We start from the raw sequence: 7,233 nt of genomic DNA on the forward strand, positions 1-7,233 counted from the left end.
TTGCTTATTGAAGAGAGCTGTGCTGTGCTTTTTACATATGCAGGATGTATCCTGAGTTTCTAAGACACAGGCAGCAACATGTAGGTATTTCACACATTTCCTCCTTTTTTAACATTTAGGGAAACAGGGTGCAGTATGAGACCCTTTATGGACAGCAAGTGGCATGAACAGCTTTTTAGAAAGTCTAACACACCAATGTGAGAAAATTCTTCTTAATTATCACAATGAAGCTGTCCATCCAAGTATTCTTAGTCACTGACTATATACTGAAACACTGCTGTCAATGCAAAGTGAGGAGCCATGAGATCCCATCAGGACTTACAGGCATAAAACCTGGTGACAAAATGGTGTCAAACACTCTGGTTGAAACATCTGTCAAGTCAAAATGGATGATGAGTATCTGTGCTGTGTCCTTGCCGGTTCACACTGAGGGCTGCCAGAGCTGAAAGGTGAGTCTAGCCAAGCCGTGATACCATGAGCTCCAGTTTGCATGTACTGATGATTTATATGTGCAAATGCCCCTCCTCATTCCCTCTCAACCACGAAGGCTTCTTAGTCTAAACTCCACCTTTTAAAAGACCTGAACATCCAAATTGGGCTTCTGCGTCAATACTTGTCTCCAGGACATTTTCTTTTAGGTTTGGTACCTATATTTGCTTTAACAGAAAGAAAGCTAGTAGCTGCTCTGTGGCTTTATCTTATAGCTAGCTGCCTACAGCCCTTCAAAAGCCCTTATCACTTTTGGATGTCGAAAAGTTAATCCTGAACATAAAGCAAGCCTTATACAAAGCATAAAAAAATCAACACTAGGCACTACCACAACCATGGTATAAGATGTTCCTGTTTATTACATGAATTATAACTCAGTTTCCAACGTCACTTCTTTTATTGTCTGCCTTTTAAATATATTTTATATTTTAAGTATCTATTGCCCTAGGCTAAGCTCCCAGGAAGTGTGGGACACCTTCTCTAGCTTTCAACACCAGAAAGTATCCCTGTCACATCTGGTTTAAACCTACACCTGACACAAATCAGAGCTCTGACTAGTAACTCCTGCAACAGGTCCAGATTATTTGACTGAGCTGCAGCTGCAGTAAAGCCCTTTGACCTCAAATACAAGGAAAGATATTAAACCTGTTCTGAGAAGTTGGCTGGGTTAGCTTCAGAGTGTGAGATCTTAAGTACATGTTTTTCATGAAGAGGAAAGAAACATCAGTCAGCTCAGAAAACTGGATTTGTTTCTTATCAGCAACCAGGTGCTGGTGCTTTATGGGACTACCCAAACTCTTGACCACATGGTTGTGTAGGCTTCCACCAATCTTCTCCTCTTGCTACTCTCCATCTCCACAGTCAGTATCTTCCTACACACATCATGCTGGTCACTCAATTCTCTCTGGCTTAGCAGCAGTCAACCTCTATGAAGCTTCTGCAATCTTCCCCTCCATGGCCATGGTCTGAGTAATTCAGAAAAAAGTCATGCAGGAGGGGAGACCCAGCAAAGCAGTTTTCTTTCGAGAGACTGAGGGCCCAACTACTTTGCTTTCTGTTACACACTTGCTCAGACCTCCTGATGCTGCCTCAACTTTTCTTCTGGTCTCCCTGAAATGTTTTTACAGGGAATATTGAAAGAGTTAAATGCATATCGCTTGGCTACAGGATCACTGAAGAAGGTTAAGATAATGCCTGCTAGTATATGAGGTATAAATAAAATATCTGTGCAAGAGTAATGCTATTCAGACTCACAGAGAATGGGATGGTAATTACTGAAGCACGTGATGCAGGACCGTTTCCTAGCAGGAAGCCTATGGCTTATGAAATCATCCCTAAAAGAAAGTTAGCAGCACCCAGGTCTCAGTCAACTGTAAAGCGAACAGGATATGTTATCAATAACACAGAAATTACTTCTATCTGATTTTGCCTTGGTCCCCAGTAGCTTCCAGTGTTCACATGGTTTGTGCAGAACTGACAGATATTTGTAAAATCACTCCCTTATTCATAGTGCATCACTAGTTTTAAATTGTGCTCCCCTTCTAAAAAAATCTCTCCCTATTTCTGAATCATCAAAGCCTTAACTCATATCTCTGTGCAAGAGGCCCTCTTGTCTAATGGAGTGTATTTGGATGTAGCTGGTCTCATCCTCTGCAAATTGCTGCAGAGAAGGAATGGAAAAGAATGCACTCAGAAGTGGTTAAAATAAATTCCAAACCATTTTGATATGTTTGGATTCTTGAATCTGGTCTTAAGGCTCTGACTGCTTACAGGAGAGCAGCTGAAGTTTTCCATTTTGTAGCCTAGGAAAAGACCTGCAAAAGGAACAATTTATATTTGATTTGGTTTTATGCATCCTACAGTGATAAGTAAGGAACCTTCTTTACTAGCCATTATGTGTTTAGCAGAGATTTTTGCCTCTCTGGAATATGAAGCCAATCAGATGAGGTAGCTTAATGAATCCTTTTTGCATTGCAAACATTTTGCATGTGTGTAGACAATCTACATGTAGCATCTTGTGCTTATGCAAACTCTCAAGTAGCAAAAGTCCAACAAGTACAGCAACAAGAACAACTAAAGCACAGTCCTTTCAGCTGCAAACTTGGTGTGCAGAAGCACACGTGTAGGAGTGCAAATCAACCCCTCATGGCTCCTTTCAACTTCCTTTGAAGTCAGTAGCAAAATTCCCATTGAATTCAATAAGAACAAGAGGCAGCCCTTGAGCTAGTAAAAAGCCCTCAAGAGGTTTTATAAGCTCTTTATACAAAACTTTATTGTAGTTGTATATGAAATACATTTTGACCCCATATCCACACACAGGATTGTGTGGCTGGTTGAGAATAATGTGACACCTCCACTCTGCACAGGCTGTGACTGTCACTCAAGCCCTGGCTGTGCAGATGTCTGAGGGATTCCAGGTTACCAAAGCAAGTTTTGCTTTTTACAGAGAAGAGCCACTATAGAGAGGATGACAGCTCAAGTAGCTCATGTCCAGCAATTCAGGAGCAGGTTAGGTCAAGGCCATTTCTGGCCACCAGATGATCCAGCCTCCCTCATGACAACGGACACATGACAAATGTCCCAGCTAATTCTGCTTAGTTTTGTGGTAGTCTTGGATACAGATCATCACAGAGTATTAATACCAAGACTAGAAAACCTGGCACAAGGAGATGGAATTGCATTAGAGCAGTTCTCTTTCACTCTTTTCTGATCATGTCCAGAGAGTGGTGATGGGCAGCTATTCCTCTGCTTGAGGGTGCTCAGCTGTGAATTCTCTAAGGGATCACTCATGTTGCTTCAGCTGTTCTACATTTGTATGAAGTCTCTGCAAATTTGTGAGACAATTTGGGAAAATTATTATACTTGGTACTTTGTCTGGTTTCCAGCTGACTCAGAAACCATGGTCACTGGGCTTAACCAGTATTGACAGGAGTAATGTTTTAGCCAAAAGCCAGCTGGATGAAAGTCTACCCCAAAAATATGGAAGAGATGGTGATCAGTAAATATAAACACTGTTGGCCCTGGTAGCAGTGGAAGCTTCAAGGTGTTGATTTATACCTCTGTTATCTCTCAGTTTGGTGGCACCCAGATTAGGAGATCTGTGTAGACCAATCAGGAGATACTCTGGGGGTTCCAGATAGCTCCATAAAACTCAGAGAGACTCTGTAGTTGGCTCTAGAGGAAAGAGTCCACTTCTGCACTAATGCTGGGGTCATGAAAATGAAATTGCACAAGCAACTCAGCTCAGTCCAGACTATGTAGCCCTGTACTTCAGCCCTAAAGAAAAAAAAAAAAAAAAACAATTATCGGACTGATCTGCAATTCATATTCTCATCTTGAAAACATGAGCATTATCTGCCTCATGAGAATTTCTATGCAAAGTATGCAGTGGGATAGAGACCAGAAAGAAATAGCTGATTTACAGTTGATAGCTACAAAAAGATGAATGTTCTGTTTTTTAAAATATTTGCATAAAAATAAATTTGCTTGGATTTTTGAAAATTTCCTGATTAAATTCTACCCAAATACTGGAAGAACTACTTCAGGAAGACAGACGTTATCATGTCAGGTATTAAAGTCCTTTGACTATCTGGAACAGAGGTGAATGTTTTGTGGAAAAGTACACATTAGTAGGCTGAATTCATTAAATGCTAGTAATTTTAGCTCAGGTTAAAACATCTGAGCCCTCAATGGGTTCAAGGGCATAGTATTAATCAACAAAGAAAGTTTCTAATCGAATTTGGCCTTGGGAAATTCTCTTATATACTCTTTCTGGGTGATGTTATTGTTTTTGGGGAGCTTATCTACTATCTTGCAGGGAACAACTATCCACTTTAATAAAGTGCCTAAAATAATGTAATAAACACACAGCTTATATCAATAGCATCATATTTCCCCACATAGTATTTGTGTGTGGTTTAATTAGATGGAAGGATTACAGGAAAAGTTTGTGTCATAATGATTCTTTAAAGCGAAACCATAGATCAAAGTTCATAGCTGCCAAATATACAACTTTCAAAACAAGCTCAAGTGCTGCTATTAATCATGGCTGCTGGGGGATTTGATGACAAAGATTAAACTGCTGTAAAGGATACTGCTGTGCATCAGATTCTTGCAACTGTCATCAAATAGTCTGCCAGCTATTAACAGGTCAGAGGAGTTGTCCAGCATTTACCATGGGTGGCTCTGTCACTGCAGTTGGTGAGGCCATCTATGCCATGGTGACAACCAGTGACACCCTCCCAGACAGACTTTTGTGGGTTGTTATTTTTTACAGTGTGGCTGAAGCCTTAAGGTCTGCCTGTAGAGCAAACAAGAGAGGGAAACTGCATGACCTCAGTCTCAAAGTACAGTATCCTCACAGGAACATCCCTTGTGTGGAATATTTTCTCTCTTATTTTTTGCATGGAGCACCTTCTAACTGCATGTTAAGAGTGCCCACCTGTGGAGCTGAGGTGTTGTAAATTCACTCCTAGATTATTTCTCAGCAACCACTCTGTACAGACAAGCCCTCAGAGAGTAGCACAAGGAGCAGCTTTCACCCCATTTGCAATTACACCAACCTCTCTCCTTCCACACTGGATCATGTAATAGCCCTATGGGAAGCTACAGCTCTCACTCACACAGAAACATAATATGAAGGAAGTATGCAAAGCATACTTTGCAGGGTGGGAGCCAACAACCAGTGACCCACCAGCCAGCGCTCTGTAGTGGGTCGTGGATGGCCATTAGATGGCACATAGAGAGTTGTTAACCTACAGACCTACAAAATGCTGCTGTCGCTGTTCATATGAAACTGTGTGCTTGAGAAGGGGCCTTTCTGAGCTTCAGCTCTGCTGAGGCTAAACCTGGTATCACAGTCTTGCACCAAGCTGGTGGTGGAACAGATGTGAATGACGGTCTGACGCAACAAGCAACTGGAGATTCAAATCCAAAACCACAGACTTGACTACAGTCTTCAAAGTTGAGGGGAGTTACAGATCTGAATCCAAACTTCACAGCTGCAGCCAGCTATAAAACAAACTTATCTATATAATGGTTTTAATTCAAATTACATCTGAATATCTGTCATCTCTGGGAAAGTTTAGAGACACATCTGGCTAGAAATTTTTAAGCATCATCTCATCTTTGCAAATAGCATCTTTTAAAAAATAAAATAAAAAACAAAGCGCACAAGAATGCAAGAATATTAAGACTTAAAATGGATGACATTCAAACTTCAAGTAAGTAGTTCATCTTACCAAAAGCTTGCATTCTACCCAACACTTCACAGATAACTCCTTTATTTAGCTGTTCTGTCCTTTACTGAATGGAAGGATATGACACCAGATAGACCATTTTTAGACATTCATGATGGTATCTTTTGATGTCTAAAGGGTCCTTACTCGTAGACCAGTCTTCATTTGCCTTAATTTAAATTTTGTTTCCCAGCTCCTCTCTTTCCACAAAAAAAAATCATGTGGGACTGGAACCTTCAGTGCTATAGCCCAGAGATATTTACCAAAATGTTCAGGAAATTAATATGCCCAGTTATAGCAAAGTGAAATAAATGTTTGCTTAGATAATTGCTTTTCTATTAATTGTAAGATGCTTTTAGTTACCACCACAAGGATAACTGCACTGCATGGGCTTAGACTGCAATGAGTTCTCTCCGAGATCTGGTCTCTTAACGTGGCTTTGGGGTCTGTTTAACGCTTGTGAGGCTACACTTCTGTATAGGATTACTAGAACCACATAAGTGGCATTTGCTTGCACATCCTTGTGTGACACTGACAACACCCTGCCAGAGTGTGTTGCAGGTAATCCGTAGACCTCACTGTGTAGTAATATTGCACTTCAAATACCATATTACACTTCAAAAAATACAAAGTCTATCTGAGAATACTCCCCTGAAATAGGATCCATTTTCCTGCTTTTCTTGTTTCTGCCATCTTACATTGAAACATGGCATCTGGTTTTCTTCTAACTGAGAACCATATACCAAGTATAGTAACCAGGAAAGGGTGGGGAGGTGTTTTCCTTTGGGTTACTGAAAAACATTGCCTGAGGAATGGAAACACTGCTGTGATTGTGATACAACCTCGATTTTATTACTTTTCTCTGTAAAATACAATAAAAACATTGTGGGGAAATATATAGTCAATTATCTGCAGTGGAAGGGATACACCATCCATCGGCAAGGCTTCTGGGGGATGAAGCAATGAGTCGCAGCCCTGTCTTGTCTTTCAGTCTATGGCTCAAAAACTGCAGAACCACAAATTTAAAAACAAAATACGAGAATGTGAAATGCAAAAAGCAGTTATCCGTCTGAAAAACATCATAAATGGACAGGAAAATGGCCAAGACCATTATGACTGCAGCTGCTGCATGGGTAAAGCTCTCCAGAACAGAATGGGGGGATGTCTTGGGGTCTGGAAATAGGGTATCCATAAAGCTCAAGTCAGTGGCAACATTACCACTGGCCACAGTGGGTCCAGGTTTCCTCCAATGTGCTCTAAATTTATTCTTGGCTCTCTGATATAGCATCTAAACAAAACCAGTGGTGTGCAAATGAACATAAGGGCATGGAATAGTCAAAGTGGCAGCAGCATTGACAAAGGCCAAGTCTGTGCTGGGTTATGCTTAACGTTCACTGCCATGGGCCAGCTTTCAGGTAGACCAAGGATTTTCACATCACAGTTTATCCTTCCTGGCTAGCCTTTGATGTCAGTTCTTAGTTTAGGCTACAGCGTCCTGTGAGAGACG

Source organism: Cinclus cinclus, chromosome 3 (genome assembly GCF_963662255.1).
Source record: "Cinclus cinclus chromosome 3, bCinCin1.1, whole genome shotgun sequence".
Lineage (NCBI taxonomy): Eukaryota > Metazoa > Chordata > Aves > Passeriformes > Cinclidae > Cinclus > Cinclus cinclus.